General features: G+C 39.7%; 1 protein-coding gene and 1 pseudogene across 1 annotated transcript in view; both read left to right on the top strand.

The window, feature by feature from the left end:
• The window catches only part of KCNMB4 (potassium large conductance calcium-activated channel, subfamily M, beta member 4), a 110,975-nt gene that overhangs the window by 79,136 nt on the left and 13,857 nt on the right, over positions 1–17,982 (top strand). The window lies entirely within an intron of this gene.
• Positions 5,458–16,361, top strand: LOC102814548 (annotated as a pseudogene).

Below are 17,982 nucleotides of genomic sequence, written 5' to 3' on the forward strand. Positions count from 1 at the left end.
ATATTTTTAATGTTCTCCAACACCATAATTCAAATGCATCAATTCTTCTATGGGCTTCCTTATTCATTGTCCACCTTTCACATGCATGTGAGGCTACTGAAAGTACCATGGATTGAGTCAGGTGCACCTTAGCCTCAGACTGACATCTTTGTTCTTTAACACTTTAAAAAGGTCTTGTGCAGTGGATTTGGTTAATGTAATATGTTCTTTGATTTCTTGACTGCTGCTTCCATGAGTGTTACTAGTAGATCTAAGCAAAATAAAGTCTTTAACAACTTCAATCTTTTCTCTGTTTATCATGATTTATTGGTCCAGTGGTGAGTTACTTTGTTTGTTTGTCATGTTAGTTTGTTTTACAGTGGTGGCTTACATGTTACTATGATGCTGGAAGCTATGACACCAGTATTTTAAATACCAGCAGGGTCACCCATGGTGGACAGATTTCAACTGAGCTTCCAAACTAAGACAGAATAGGAAGAAGAAGAGGTGAACTACTTCTGAATGTTTAACCACTGAAAACCTTATGAATAGCAGTGTGTCAAATATCATCTTTTGATATTACCTCTATGTAAGAAATTGAAAAACAGAAGGACTCTTCAAGCATTAGCATCATACATCAACATTTCCTTTTTCTGAGGATGTCCTCTGGGAATAGGCACTGCTGGGAAGGAAAATGAGTTCTGCGAGGTTTTCCCTAGGAACATAATAACCCACCCTTGAATGTCCTCATTTCTGGCTAGAATCTGATTTAATAATACAGTTGTTGTTCTTAAATGCTGTTGAATTGGTTCTGACTCATAGAATACCTGAATAGGGTTCACAAGGCAATAAATCTTTGTGGGAGCAGAAAGCCTCATCTTTCTCTACTAGAGGATCTTCAAACATGAGAAAATCATTGTATAGAAGAATGTGGTTAATAGTAGTTAAAAGTAGACTATTAGTTGAATAAAGAAATGATAAGATTGTGTTTATATAAGAAATAGAAAGAAAATGCTCAGAAAGCAATACTATTCAAATAATAAGAGGCACTGACCAGAGTGTACATTTAAGATCTCTGACTTTCCCTGTATGTAAAGTATACTTTAACTTAAAAATCCAGAATAAAAAAGGAATGTTTGAAGAATACTTAATGGATAAAATGTGCAAGAAAGTCAAGTATCTGATGGAACATAGGATGCCCAATGCTGCTGTTGTTATGTGCCGTGGAGTCGGTTCCGACTCATAGCGACCCTGTACAGGGTTTCCAAGGCTGTAAATCTTTCAGGAGCAGAAAGCCTCATCTTTCTTCCACGGAGCAGCTGGTAGTTTCAAACTGCTGACCTTGCGGTTCACAGCCCGATTCGTAACCACTATGCTTCTAGAGCTTGTTAGGATGCCCAATAGACTGGTTAAAGTGAATGTGGAGCTTAGAACTATTGTATCTTTAGTCAAATAGGACATGGACCACAAGGTTGGTTTGTACTGCAAGGTCGGTGGTTCAAACTCACCAACCACTCCTTAGGAAACCCTATACAGGGTCTTTATGAATTGGAATAGACTCAACAGCACTTAACAACTAAACAACAATACAGGCATTATATATTTTTTTCCAACCACAGCCTACCCTAGATAGTTTCTTAAGCATGTTGTGTTAATTATTTTTACGTATTGCTGTAAAAAATCAGCATTGGATGCTTACAAAAATGCCTTGTGGGAGGGTGCAGTTGACCATATAAAAGTATAATGTGTGTATTATTTGTGTAAGAATATGATACTAGTAATATCTGAATAAAGAAGTTAAGATATTTGGACATATCTGATAAGGAATGAAGTTGGAAAGGAAATTGCAAGGCAAAAGGAGATACTACAGAAAATAGGGAGATAATTCCTTAATTAGATTAGATAGGATTTCTGGAGTTCCATGGAAACCCTGTATAGGATCATTATGAGTCAGAACCAACTGGACAGCACTTAACAACAACAATAATTAATGATATAGTTAGAATATAGTGGTGGAAGTATAAAAAAATATAATGGTGGAAATAGGCAAAGACAATGGTGTGAACAGAGGAAAAATCTGTGTTAATCTGCATAGGTGTGCTTTTATGTAAATGACTTTGTCACAATAAGGCAAACATTGAAAAGGGCACTTAAAAGGGTGAATAATTAAAAACTCAGGCTGAGATAAGAGAAAAGAGTTTATTCACTAGTTTTTTGTTTTTTAGATGTCTCTGTTGATGATTTTGAAACCGACTCAACGGCACTTAACAACAACAACAACCAGGGAAAGGGGTAGTGGTGGTTTAGTGGTTGAAATCTTACCTTCCATGCAAGAGACCTCGGCTCAGTTCCCATCTATGTACCTCATGCACATCCATCGCCTGTCTAGCAGTGGAGATTTATATGATGCTATGATGCTGAACATTTTCAGCACAGCTTCCAGACCAAGATGGACCAGCAAGAAAGGACAAGTGAGCTACTTCTGAAAAGCATCCAGTGAAAACCTGATGGGTTACAACAGTGGATCACAACAGTGCAATCCCATTGCTCATGGGATTACCGTCAAGGGTCACCATGAATCAGGGGCCAACGCAATGGCAGCTAACAACAACAATAATTTAGAATGGAAGTGATTGTAATAGTTTGTTGTTAAGTGCTGCTGAGTTGGTTCTGACTCACAGCAGCCCCTGTATAAGGTTTACAACGAGAGGCTAGTAGGTTTAAACCATCGACCTTACAGTTCACAGTCCTGTGCGTATCCTACAGTGCAATATATGGTAGTGTGCTTGAATAATGGCTTCCAAAGCTGTTCATTTCCTAATTCACAGAACCTGTGAATATGTTGCTTTACAGTGGAAAAGGAATGAAGACAATCAGTTGCAGATGTGACTAAGTGAAGGCTTGCCAAATGGGGAGACGATATTGGATTATCTGGGTCCAACGCAATCACAGGTTCTTATAAGAGAAAGACAGGAGATTAGAAAGAGTAGTAGTGAAAGGTTGGACTGAGGCAAGGAAACGGCCATGAGCCAAGGAATGCAGGTGATCTCTAAAAGCTGGACAAAGCAAGGAGATGGATTCTCCTGTAGAGCCTCCAGGAGGAACCGTGAAGCTGAAACTGATTGCAGAGACTTGCCCTCCAAAACCGTAAGAGAATAACTTTGTGTTGTAAATCACTAAATTTGTGGTAGCCTATTACAGCCAAAACAGAAAACTAATACAGGTAGTAGACACTTCTAAGTATAGTTTACTTTTACAATGAATGTGGGAGCTTTCCTTTAACTCTGAGTTTTGAAAATGCCATGCACTTAACAAAAATTCTGCTTATATGTTGTTATGTTCTGTGTGTCTGCAAATTTATTTCTATAAAGTTGAGCAACTTAGATATGGACTAGAATTGACGGCAACTATTCATGGTTTTTTTTGTTTGTTTGTTTGTTTTTTAAAGAAAAACACTTTCCACATTTGATCGGTGCTGTTAATGTGGAAAGTGGTGTGGCGCTATAGGATAAGCACCAGATTGCAAGATCAGTTTGAACTGAAAGGTCGGTGGTTCAAACTCACCAGCTGCTCCTAAGAAACCCTATACAGGGTTGCTATTAGTTGGAACTGATTAAACACCATTTAACAACAATTGTTTATTTCCCACTTTACAAATGAAAAACCTGATGTGGCATGTGGGCTAATGCATCAGACTGTGAAGTCGTTTGAACTGCAAGGTCGGCGGTTCAAGCTCACCAGCTTCTCCTTGGAAACCATATACAGGGTTGCTATGGGTCGGAATCTACTCAATGGCACTTAACAACAACAGCAAACAACAATGTGATTAAGTGACCATCCTAAGGTCACACAGCTAGTACAACTCCTATTCCTCTCTTATGAAATTCAGAGTTCTTTCTGGGATCCCATAGTTTGACCTGTGAGTCTTTATCCAGGACCTCGTATATTAAGAAAATACCTCTTGCCAAGAAAAATTTTGGTCATTATCTTTGCCAACTTATGGTAATATTCCTGACAGGTAGTATCATAGATATGTAATGGTTGGGTCAAAACTTACACAAAAATACTTACACAAAATGAAGATTTTGAGTGATTCAAAAAAAATTTATCAGCTTACTTGAAAGTTCTTGTTTCCACATAAGAAGTTCAGCATTGAGTACTATCAAGCTTTAATTTTTGCCAGTTTGGTAAATGAAAATGGTATCTAGTTTTTTATTTCTTTGCTTGTATTAATGAGTGTAGTTAAGCATCTTTTCATATGAGTAATAGCCACTTGTTTTTCTTTTGTTTTTGCTTATGGGCTTTCGTGAGTTAATTTTTTTAAGACGGAGCTATACAAAAATGTTTTGTATAGCTCAGTACGCAATAATCACTGGATGGTGAATCACAAAGTTGGTGGTTTGAATCCACAACTGCTCTGAGAGAGAAAGATGCAACACTTTATAAAAACAGTACATAATGTTTGCATTTATGTCATTGAATCATCCATATTTTCTTAATGGCTTCTAGGTTTCATATTTTAGATTTGCCAAATTAAAATTAAAATACAGGATACTCAGTTCTATTTTAATTTCTGATAAACTATTACAAAGTTTTTAGTGTGTGTCCCATGCAATATTTGGAATATACTTATAGTAAAAAGACCCATTGTAAAGACTTGTTTTTGAGCATTCCAAGGCTATTTGAAAAGATTCATGTTTTTCTACAGCATTCATGGTTTGGTTTATGGAGGTAAGCTTGAGTTTCTTTCTTTCTTTCTTTCTCATGAAGACTCATGGGTAACCAACATTTTTTCTCTAAATGGCCACTGTTGTCTCAACACAGTTTATTGAATAATCTGCCATTCCTCTACTGACTCCAAATGACATTGTATTTTTACTTTAAAATTGGAATGAGCAAGTAGGCTCACAAGTTAAAAACTAGTATCTTTTTTCCCTCCGGTTTACTTTTGATTAAACCTTCAGTTTTAACACCTTTGCCAGAAAAGACTTATGTTGTTGTTGTTAAGTGCCATCGAGTTGGTTCTGACCCATAGTGACCCTGTATAGGGTTTCCGAGGAGCAGCTGGTGAGCTTGAACCACCGACTGTGCAGTTCAAACAGCTTTGCAGTCTAGTGCATTTACCCACAGCGCCACACCAGGACTCCAGAAAAGACTTAAGTCCCATATAAAAAAAGCAGTTTACCTGGTAATTCAGAGAAATCACAGACCAAATTATTCTAAAGAAGAGCAATGTTGTTGTTAAGTGCTTTTGAGTCAGTTTCAAATCTTAGGGACCCAACATAGGGTTTCAGACCTTATGATTCAAACTGGCCTTGCAGTTCAGTGCTTATCCTACAGCGCCACACTGTGTATAAGAAATACTAAGAGTATAAGGAAAACTCGTTTTTATACAAGCTCACAGGAATTTCTGGAGCAAAGTTGTCATTTAGTTTACAAAATCCTGCATCTTTCTGATGGATCTAGAATCCAGCAGCAATGGCCTCTCAGTATGACCGAGCCATCACTGTCTTCTCTCCAGATGGACATCTTTTCCAAGTACAATATGCCCTGGACGTTGTGAAGAAAGGATCCACAGTGGTTGGAATCCGAGGTACCAACATAGTTGTGCTTGGAGTAGGAAAAAAAATCTGTTGCCAAGCTTCAAGATGAAAGAACTGTGAAGAAAATCTGTGTCCTTGATGACCATGTCTGCATGACTTTTGCAGGACTAACAGCTGATGTTAGGGTACTAATAAACAGAGCCTGTGTAGTGTGTCAGAGTCATAACTCATTTCATAGCAATTCTAAAGCAGAAATATACTCAGAGCAATGGAAGAGGACCTTTTGGTATTTCTACCTTAATTGTAGGTTTTGATGATGCTAGTATCTCAAGGTTATATCAGACAGATCCCTCTGATACTTACTATGCTTGGAAGGTTGTTCAGTCTGGTGGAAAAAAACATTGAACTTGATATAATAAGAAGAAATCAACCTTTGAAGATGTTTAGTACCAAAGACATCGAATTACAAGTTTAAGTGAAATTGAAAAGGAAAAGGAAGAAGCAGAGAAGAAGAAATGAAAGAAGAATGCCTAATTCTTAGGATGAACATGAAGAGTTTGTAATGTTCTGATGAAACTAGCACAGTGAAAGTCCTACTGTCTACTGTCTAGGACTCCGAGTAACTGATACAGGGTAGTCTTTCTGAGCAGCCCACCGAGAGGAGGTGGAAGAGGAAAGGGATTTAATGGAAATGTAATGCAGATTAAACCTGATTTTAGAGAATATCTAACATTGAAAAACAAACAAATCCATTGTTGTTGGGTCATTTGTGACTCAGAGATTGTGTAGGACAGAGGAGAACTGCTCCACAAAGGTTTCAAGACTATGATCTTTATGGGAACAGACTACACATCTCTTTGTGGACATTGCTGGTAGCTTCAAATTGTCAACCTTTTAGTTAGCAGCTGAGCATGTACCTGTTGTGTCACCAGGGCTGGAAAATATATAACTAGTTTAAAAAATCTATTTCCATTTTTCCCAATGAAAGAACAACACCATTTTATAATTAATAAAATCTATTTGTGGTAAGCTGGTTCTGGAATCAAATGAATGAATTGATTTGTTTCAAAGCAGAAAAGTATAGCTTTCTAGAAGATGGTGACTTAATCACACAGGCCATGCCATCCGCCTACAGTAAGGAACTGAAAAACCAAGTCATGCAGATACAGTTGACAATCTGGGGATGAAGAACAACATCTAAGGTTGAAGAGTTAGATTGGACACTGAAGGGATGGACAAACTGAATGAAAGCAGCAAATGAGACTTAGACTGTAGATGCCCTACTAGTCATTCCAGTGCAGCACAGCCACCTTCAGTCAAAGAGTCCCCAGATACGGAATATAGGAAGGCAACTTCACAGAATCCTCAGTAGGACACAGAAATCCTGTGTAGACAAAGCCAGAGTAAAGCAAAGTGAGAAGACCATGAACTGAATCTAAGGAGGGAAAGTGCTAGAAGGAAGACAAGAGCCCTAAACTACAGGCAACCACAGAGCATCCTCTTTCCTTGTTGTTGTTGTTGATATGTGCTGTGGAGTCGGTTCTGACTCATAGTGACCCTGTATCTGATGCTGTATATCTTTACGGGAGCAGAAAGCCTCATCTTTCTCCCGTGGAACAGTTGGTAGTTTTGAACGGCTGACCATGAGATTAGCAGCCCGACTTATAACCACTACACTACCAGAGCCAGAAAATAAGGACAGAATTACTCACCAGCTGTGGTACCTGGTCATTTAGGTGGGTAATGCTGACAGAGTGGAGGATCCTTGGAGTGGCAGCTAATGATCCTTCATTTGACTAGATCCTGGCATTTGGCAGAAGCTAGGTCCTGAGTTATGGTATTGGTGATGAATATTGAAAATACCATGGACTGCCAAAAGAAAAAACAGATCTGTGTTGGAAGAAGTACAGCCTGACTGCTCCTTGGAAGCCAGGATGGCCAAACTTCATCTCTCATACTTTGCACATATTGCCAGGAGGGACCAGTCACTAGAGAAGAATATCATGTTTGATAAAGTGGAGGGTTGGAGAAAGAGAGGAAGACCTTCAATGAGATGGATTGACACAGATGGCAGGAATGGGCTCAGGCATTGCAAAAACTGTGAGGTTGACCCAGGACCAGGCAGTGTTTTGTTCTGTTATACATAGGATTGCTATGAGTTGGCACCGACTTGATAGCACCTAACAACAACAACAGGTCCTGATTGCTGGCTGCACCCTCCAGGGAGTACGCTGGTATCCATTGTCTAAGAGTGGGGTAACACAACAATTCTACCAGTAAGCAACAGTGAGCCCCTTCACACCTTCCCAAACCCAGTGATGTGTGGCACATGTTCCCATACTGTGAGACCTGTGACCAGAGGGTTCCACCCAACTCCATCTCATCTGGCTCTTCACAGCCCTGTGTACCCAGCAATCCATGGTGTGTGCTTGTGTACTGTTGAACCTACAACTGGGCATTTGTGCTCTTTAAGTACCTTCCTGTCCACTTGGCAACTGGTGGTATGAGTTCCTATGTCATCAACCTGGTGACCAATGACCCAAACCACCTGGCAACTGGCAGTGTTCACAGACAGTACCCGACCCAATGACCAGAGAGAGAGAACACTTTCTGCACCTGTGCCCTGGTGACCAGACAGACAGATGTGTCACCTTACCAGCAATGCCAATCACATCCTAATAGGCACCATTTGCACCTCGATCTAATGATGAACAGAAGATCATAGTGCTCTCATCCAACCTCCACCAGCTTCAGCCTCACACATCCACATCTAAACAGTTCCTGTTGGCCATCTGCACTTGTACTGAAATCACCTGTCGCCATACCACCTACTGAGATACCAGTTTGTACATGTACACTGGGTCTACCCCATCCATTTGTGTAGCACACTCTTACCACAGATATGGAGATGTCCTGCCCTGACCTCCAGAAAAAAAAAACAACTGTTAATGTTAACCTGGAAGGACCCCCACAGTCCCACAAGTGTTGTGGAAGAACCCTTACCTTTGAACACTTGTCACCCAATATCTGGGAAGGAACCTGCTCTCCTAATTTCTTTATATCAGTAAGGGAAGACATATAAACCTGACCACAAAGGACTCCCATGTTGGTGTGACCAACTATACACATTATGGAGAAGAAATCACACCCAGTCAACACATACAACACATAGTGCAGAACCACAAAACAACAACAATGAAAATATTATAAAGAAAGACATTCTAAAGAGAAAGAGAAGAAACAAAGTTCTGGATACATCAAAACAAATAAAATCAACACAAAAATAAATGTACATACAACCAGTAAAGAAATACATAAACAAACAAACAAACAAAAAAATCTTAATATTTTTGAGACAGCAGACAAATAAATTATATGAAGAGAAAGGATAAGATGGCTTGTCGGGGACCGGCCTCGACATAGGGGTTCGGTTCACAAGGAGGAGATACCTGGCGACGGTAGAGATATACACAGACAGACAGAAAGAGGGGGACAATGAGGCACCCCAAAGCCAGGGTGGATACATCACTGGTGGGCAGATTTGGGACTACAGGCATCGTGACCTCTGCAGGCAGCAACTCACTGCCCTGCAATCTTTACTGCATGCCCTCCATCTTGTAATGCACTGCAATCTTTACTGCATGCCTTCCAACCCGTAATGCACACCTGGGGAGGCCTGGGCCTCTGTTTTATTTAGGGGAGGAGCTTCACACCAAGCTGGGAGGGACGAAAACAAGATACAGCTAACATCAGTAATTTTCCAGACATTCAGGTAACTTTACATCGTACTTCGCTGGTTCGAATCCCAGGCCAGCAACTTGGTTTCTCAGGCTCAATTAACATATCTATAGCCCCTGAGCTCAGTTGGGGGAAGGTGAGAGGTAAGGACAAAAGCTTGGGCGGAGTCCCGCTGTTTCGGCTTCCTGAGCCAGGTTTTCAGGAACTTGGCTGAATAGCTAACACTTGGGAGAGATTCAGGGAGGATGGCTTTTTTCTCTGTAGAACAAAGAACTGTGAAGTAGCTAAGATGTTTTTAGTTAATCCTTTGGAGGAAGGCTTGACCTTGCAACCTTTAGTCTTGGCTTTAGGAAAATATCACATTTATCTGTGGATTATCAGGGGCTCCATGTATTAAATTAATACATGTAACTGAATATTAAGATGAAAAACAATTTGCCATTAACTGCCAGTGGCCTCATTTGTTACACTCGTGTCTATAGGGCCTCGAACCTCTGACCAGTCTTACACGGTCTGCAACAATGGCTCAAACAAGTGAACAAAATAGAGGTAGAGAAAACCTTTCTGAGGATGAAATGGTAATAGAACTATCTGATAAGGAAATCAAAAGACATTGTTGTTGTTGTGAAGTGCTGTCAAGTCAGTTCCGACCCATAGCGACCCTGTATAGGGTTTTTGAGAGCAGCTGGTGAGCTTGAACCATCAACCTTGCAGTTCAAATGGCATTGCAGTCTGGCGCATTAACCCACATCACCACACCAGAACTCCAGGTTGAGACAATAGGAAAACATTTTGCATAGTTCAACTACCATTCTAATTTTTTGCTTTTTAAAGAATAGTTTGTGGGGTAAATTTAATGGGATAATTTTTAATAAATCCCTAGGGAGTACAAATGGTTAACAAGCAGCTGCTAACCTAAAGGTTGGAGGACTTCACATATTAGAATTGAAAATAATTGTTTGCTTTTAAAACCTCTTACATTTGTTAACATTGCTGCCTTTAAGCCTCCCTAACAGGACCGGAATGCTGTCTCTAAGGGCAGAGGATGCTGAGGGCAAACGAGAACATCTATACTCAAAGGATGAAGTCCTGGTGTGGCATTATACAATAAGCATTGAACTGCTAACTGCAAGGTCAGCAGATCAAACTCACCACCTGCTCCTCAGAAACCCTATACAGGGTCACTGTTCACCGGAACCAACTTGACGTCACTTAAGAACAACAACAGCATACTCGAAGGACAGAATACTTAAGAATCGAAGGACAGAATACATAAGAATCAAGTTGCCTTTTGTTACTGCTAAGTGCCAGCTTTCCGAAGAGTGATTGGGGGTTTGAACCACCAACCACAAGTTGATTACATCAGTGGAAAAAGACAGTGGAGAAGCTCAATGTCATTAGTCGGAGCAAGGCTATAGGCAGATTATGAAACAGACCATCAATTGCTCATATGCAAGTTCAAGTTAAAGCTGAAGAAAATGAATAATCCACAAGACCCAAAGTACAATCTTGAGCATATCCCACCTGAATTTAGAAAGCATCTCAAGAATAGGTTTGGCACACTGAACACAGAAGACCAGAAGTGTTGTGGGATGACATGAGGAACACCGTACATGTAGAAGGAGTCCTGCTGTGGTGTTGTAGGATAAGCACTGGACTGCTAACCCAAAGCCTGCTAATTCAAACCCACCAGCTGCTCTTCTGAAACCCTATACAGGGTCGCTTTGAATGGAACTCACTCAAAGACACTTAACAACAACAACAACACAAGAAAGCAAAGGGTCATTAAATTAAACAGACAGGAAAGAAAGAAGAAACCAAAATGGATGTCAGAAGAGACTCTGAAACATGCTCTTGAGTGTAGAGTATAGCTAAAGCAACTGCAAGAAAAGATGAAGAGCTTCACAGAAGATTTTAAAGTGTTGCTCAAGAAGGCAGAGTATTATGAAATTGTACAAAAAGCTGGATTTAGAAAACCTAAAGAGAAGAACACACTCAGCATTCATCAAGCTGAAAGAACTGAAGACAAAATTCAAGCCTCTAGCTTCAATATGGAAGGCTTTATATGGAATAAATATTGAACACAGGAATATGGAAGGAATACACTGAATCACTGTACTAAGAAGAATCTACCAATGGTCAACTATTTCAGGAGGTAACATATGATTGAGAACAAATGGTATGGAAAGAAAGAGCCCAAGCTTCACTGAAGGCACTGGTGAAAAACAAAGCATCAGGAATTGATGGAATACCAATTGAGATGTTTCACCAAATGGATACAGTGCTGGAGGTGCTCACTCATCTATGCCAAGAAATTCAGAAAACAGCTACCGGTCACCTGATTGAAAGAGATATATAGTTATGTCCATTCCAAAGGAAGATGATCCCACAGAATGCAGAAGTTATAGAATAACATTATTCATATCACACGCAAGTAAAATTTTGCAGAAGATAATTAAAAACAGCTGCATCAGTACAGCAACTGCTAGAACTTCAAGCCAGATTCAGAAAATGATGTGGAATGAGGCTTATCATTATTTATGTTTGGTGGATCTTGCCAGAAAGATGTTTGCATGTGTTTTATTGACTATACAGACTTGGTGGATCATAACAAATTAGGGATAGCATTAAAAAGAATGAGAATTCCAGAACACTTAGTTATGCTCATGCAGAACCTATACACAACGAGGCAGTCATTCAAACAGAACAAAGAAATACTTATGATTTAAAATCAGAAAAAGTGTAAATCAGTGTTGTCCCCTTTCACCAAATTTATTCAGTCTTTATGCTAAGAAAATAATCTGAGAATCTGGACTGTTTGAAGAAAAACAAAGCATCAGGACTGGAGAAATGCTTATCAACAAACTATAGTATACAGATGACACATCTTGCTAGCTGAAAACAAACGAGACTTGAAGCACTTACTGATGAAGATCAAAGACTACACTTTCAATGTGTAGTACACCTCAACATAAAGAAAACAAAAATTCTCCCAACTGAACCAATGAACATCATCATGATAAACAAAGAAACGATTGTACATGTCAATGATTTCATTTTACTTGGATCCACAATCACCGCCCATGTAACCTGTACCTTGTGGTTCAAACTGACCTTATAGTCCATTACTTATCCTATAGTGCCACACCAGGTATTGACGATGGTTTTAGCAAAGAATATTTAAAGTACCATTGACTGCCAGAAGAACAAACAAATCTGGTTTAGAACAGCCGGAATGCTCCTTAGAAGTGAGAGTAGAGAGATTTGGTCTGACATAGTTTGGACATGTTACATCAGGAAGGATCAATGCCTGGAAAAGGACATCATGCTTGATAAACTAGGGTCAGCAAAAAGAGGAAGACACTCAATGAGATGGACTGACACAGTGGCAGCAACAAGTGGGCTCATAACATAGCAATGACAACTACAGCCTTCAGTACGCTTGCTTTTAAGGACCATTCTGGCTGTACATCTTCCAAGACAGAAATGCAGTCTGGATATTATCCTATTACAGATAGCATTGTACTTCAAAATAGATCTTGAAATGCTTATGGACAGTGGATATGACGCTATTCCTCTTCAATTTGTCATTCTTGGCATAGTAAACCTATAATTGTCTGACTCAAAATGTCCAATACCTGTCCATTTCAGCTATCGGATATCGATCTTTGTGTGTTCTGTTGCATTTTGGAAAATTTGCAATTTTCCTAGATTTATATTTTGTACATTCCAAGTTCCAATTATTAATGTATGTTTGCAGCTATTTCTTCTCATTTTGAGTTGTGTCCAGTCAGCAAATGAAGGTGTCCTGAAAGCTTTGCTTCATCTGTGTCATTAATGTCAACTCTGCTTTGAGGAGGCAGCTCTGAGAGGCTCATCTTCTGTCAGTATATCACAGTGTTCCTCTGCTATTCATAAGGTTTTCAGTGGGTTGGTACAAACGGTTACAACTGTAATAGTAAGGCTGATGGTTCGAACCCACCCAGAGGCGCTCTGAAGATGGCTTGATAATCTGATTCTGAAATGTCACAACCTTGAAAACCCTATGAAGCTGTTCTATATCAGGTCACCTGTTGTTAATTACCATCCAGTTGGTTCCAACTCATAGTGGTGTTGGTGGTTGTGTGCTGTTAAGTCAGTTTCAACTGATAGTGACTCTGTATTGGGTAAGGACAGTGCAGTCATGCTAATAATCAAATTCATTATCTTGGTCTCTTTTATCTCTTCATCTTAAGGCTGTCTCTTAAGTCTTCAACAGCTCAGACTTCAACATCCTCTGGTAGGAAAAAAAAAAGTTTTTTAATCAATAGATCAAGTCAGGCATTTTCATGGGGTACATTTCAATTCATTCTGACAAGCCTGTAGCATGAAATACTGATAAAAATGGAAACATTTCAGAATACCCTGTGAGATAAGGAATTTTATATTACCCAAAGAATTTGGTCTTTGTTCCTGGTTCCTGATAGATCATCTCTAAAACCTTGGAATTCTCCCAGTCATTGAAGTCTCTTTGATGAGGCTCCAGACCACACCTGAGGACTGTATCTCTTGGGTGAGTGTGGGCTGATACCAAGATCACTTGGTATCAGCTATACTGAAGGTTGAGTGTAATCAATCATGACTATGTAATGAGACCTCAGTAAAGGCTTTGGACATGAAAACTTCATGGGCTTCCTGGATAATGAAAGACATCAGAGCCAATAGGAGGACGGAAGTGGTGGTTATGCAGCACCAAGTTGGACTGATAGCCACACATAGGGTTTCCAGGGTTGTAAATCTTTACAGGAGCAGAAAGTCTCATCTTTCTCCCACAGAGTCACTGCAGACCTTGAAGTCAGCAGCCCAGCTTGTAAGGCACTACACTATCAGGGCTCCTTATGGGAACCTAATGCATTCCTTTCTGGGACATGGAAACTCCATGTTGGGAACCTTCCCAAACCTTGCCCTATGTGTCCCTTCACTTGTCTTTCTTTTTTTTTAACCGTTAAACTCTTTAAGTAAAATGCATCTGTGAGCTCTGTGAGTCCTAAATAATTATCAAACCTGAAGGAGGTAGTGAGAGCCAAATGGTCAGAAGTGGGGGAGGCATGAGCATAGGGCTGACATCCTAAGGGGGGAGTGAGAATTCCCCAAATATGTAGCCAACAGGTCCAAGATCTGAGGGGGCTGTAAAGACCCCCAAGCTTGCAACTGGCATCAAGTCTTGGGCAGACTGGAAGATGGTCCTTTAACTTGCTCAGGATGGTTAGGGTCTGAGGAAGTACTACATATATAGTTGAAAGTAAATAGAATTGAATTACATAGACTTCAACTGGAATTGAATTCCTTCAATTTAGTTGGTGTCTGGAAGTGAGATTTGATTTCCTAAATAATTCATATCAGGTTTTTCTAGGTTTGATATCAATGATATGTTCCTGTAAAAATAGTCCATGCTACAATCACCTCTTTCACCTCTGGTATTTCAACGAAATATTTGTTTATCAATTGGGGACTGCCATAACCGACTCGAAGGCACCTAACAACAACAACAATAGTAAACTTTCTGAGACTTCTTGAAACTCAGTACCAAGTAGCAAAGTTCCCTGAAGAAGGATACAGGCTAGGCTCTTTGGTTTTCATCATTTTGCCACCTCCATAGCAGGAATCTAGTCTAACAAAGACTCCTTTCAACCAGCAACACAAACACATGCACTTGAGTGAAGCTAGATTTGAATGATTTACTCTGCAGCTCTTGTCAAAAACCAGAATGATACATTTGATATTTTAAAAGAATTGTTTAAGTCAATTGTTACCAGATGTGAATAATTATCAGCATAGCTTGAAAGCCATTTAAAACCCGATAATCTGATAAAATGAGACTTTTGAAATCAGAACTTCTCAAATGATTTGGTTGTTAGCCAGCTTTGTGAAGTCCTTATGAAAGACTTTTAAATGTACATATTACTTGGAGTCCTGGTGTGGTGCTGTAGGATAAGCACTGGAGTGCTAACTGAAATGTCGGCAGTTCAAACCCACCAGCTGCTCCTTGGAAACCCTATACAGAACTGACTCGTGTCACTTAACAATATGTATTGCTTTATGTAAAATACACTCAAAATAAATGTGTTCGATTTTTAGAAAATGTTTTTTCTGATGAGCTGGCATGTTTCCCTTTGTTATATAATAACAGCTATGTAAATCATCTTGATTCCTTTTTATTGGGTGCCAGGGTGCTCAAAGATAAATCTTACTTATGCTTAAGACAGTTGCTTCCTGAGCCTGCATTTTCCATCTGTTGTTTAATTACATTACAGTTGTTCTTTACTCGAATTTAAGGAATGGATTGTACTTACATCTTTAGTTCTTATTGGTATCTATTTTAGATTCTTTAAAAAAAGAGGCCACGGTATAGATAATAGGCAAAAATTAAAGCAAGAGTTGAAGAGGGCTTCAAAATATTTGAGGAAATACTGAATGATAATGGGGCGGGGCCGGCACCTGGAGGTTCCTGCAGTTGTGTTACCTCATATGTCACTGCTGTCGCTAAGCCCGGAGGACCGTTTCTTGGGGATGAGGCTCCCAACTTTGAGGCCAATTGCACAGTCTGCTGCATCCGTTTCCATGACTATCTGGGCGATTCATGGGACATTCTCTTCTCACACCATCGGGATTTTATCCTAGTGCACCATGGAGCTTGGCAGAGTTGCAAAGTTGGCACCAAAATTTGCCAAGAGGAACGTTAGGTTGATTGCCCTTTCAATAGACAGTGTTGAAGACCCTCTTGCCTGGAGCAAGGATATCAATGCATACAATGAAGAGGGGCCCATTGTTTCTATCCTCTTGGGTATGTTGAAGGCAGCAGAGAAAGATGAAAAGGGCATACCATGAAGGCTTGAGTGCTGTTTATTTTTGGTTCTGATAAGAAACTGAAGCTGCCATGGAAGGAACTTTGATGAGATTCGCAGAGTAGTCCCCTCTCTCTGGCTGATGACAGAAAAGGGGGTTTGCCACCTGGTTGACTAGAAGGATGGAGACAGTGTGATGGCCCTTCCAACCATCCCTGAGGAAAAAGTGAAAAAACTAAGTCTCTTCGGGAAGTTGGTGCTGGAGCTGCTCGCTTAGCACTGTGAACCAGAAAATGCCAGCCGCTAATTATGTTTTCCTGCAGCAATCCCATATAAACATCCTGGTGTGATCACAGCCAAGACCTTTAGGTTGTTCTAGTACTGGCTTATTAAATGAAAATGGCACTTAAAAACAAAGACAAAAATGATAATGGACTTTTCCCACAAAGCTTTAAAAAAAAACTTTTTATTGTGAATTGAGTAGGTTATCATTTGTACATTCATCAAATCCTATACTTTGTTTCTTCTCAATGATTTCAATTTCCTCCATGTAATAATAACAATTATCCCACTTCCTCTCTGTGATTCTTATTTCCATTTCACCTTCCTTCCCAATCCTTCTGAACTTTGTTCTTAGGTCAGTGTTGCCCTTTTAATCTTGAATGGTTGACCATTCCGTGGTGTTCATACCTCACTAGATTTGTTGTCCTCCCTGTATAACTGAAAACTGAGCTACGAGGGTTAGTTCAGTTCCAGCCTGGAAGAGTGGCCAAGGGCCATAACCTTAGGTTTCTCCAGCCTCTTTCTGACCAGTAAACCTGGTCTTTTTTTATTTTTTTTATTTTGAGTTGTGTTCTACATTTCCCCTCACTCTATCCAGGACCTTCTACTGTGACCCCTTTCAGAGCGGTCATAGTGGTAGCCAGGCACCATCTAGTTCTTCTGGTTTCAGGGTCATGGAGATTGATGATCACATGTTCTATTAGTCCATTGAACTAATTGATTCCAAGCATCTTTCACAAACTTTTTGAAGCCCCCTTGTACATGGCACCTATTCAAAAATTTTGCAGGATGAAATCATTTCTTTTGTGGTATCTTTTGGATATGTTTCTCTACCAGAGGCCTGTCATATTGGACTGATGTTATGTTTGCAAAATTAATTGATAATGATAATGATGAAGCATTTGTGGGATTTAAAATAAGATATCAAAACATTGTTGTTAAGTACCGTTAAGTTGGTTCTGACTTACAGCGACCCTGGATAGAGCTTCCAAGGAGCAGCTGGTGGGTTTGAATAGATAACCTTGAGGTTCGCAGTCCATTGCTGATCCTACAGCATCACACCATGAGTCCATCATCAAAATACTTAAGTGCTAATTCTTACAATGATTTAACATTATTTCTCAGAAATATGAGTGAAGCTTAACAACCAAATGTCCCGTGGCTCACTGAATACCTGATATGTAAATGTAGATATTTGCTCTTTGCCTATTCTGAAAAGAGTTTCGTTAGCCCTCTAAAGATGCTAAAGACTTTAACGAGAAACATGTGAAGAAAATAAATGACGACATTAAGAATCATGCTGGCTTGAAGAAGATAATAGAGTCTAGCTGGAGATGGGCCAAATGGAACTTTCTAGCAACCTACATGAAAAAGGAAATCCTCTGTTCAGATAAGCCAGAACTACTTGTGATAATTGTAAATATAGAGAGCTGCCTATCTTCTGTAGGGTATCATGGAGAAAGTGCTTTGAAACTAAAGCTTGTCTTCTAAATTGGCATTTTACCATACTAGTAAATTATAATACAATCCAGATGAATACATTGACTGGTTCAGATCAGTTTTGAAAATTTCCCATCCCTCTTAAAAAAAAGGAGCGTTCCCAATTGTCTTCCCAT

The sequence above is a fragment of the Chrysochloris asiatica genome, unplaced genomic scaffold (assembly GCF_000296735.1).
Source record: "Chrysochloris asiatica unplaced genomic scaffold, ChrAsi1.0 scaffold00033, whole genome shotgun sequence".
Classification (NCBI taxonomy): domain Eukaryota; kingdom Metazoa; phylum Chordata; class Mammalia; order Afrosoricida; family Chrysochloridae; genus Chrysochloris; species Chrysochloris asiatica.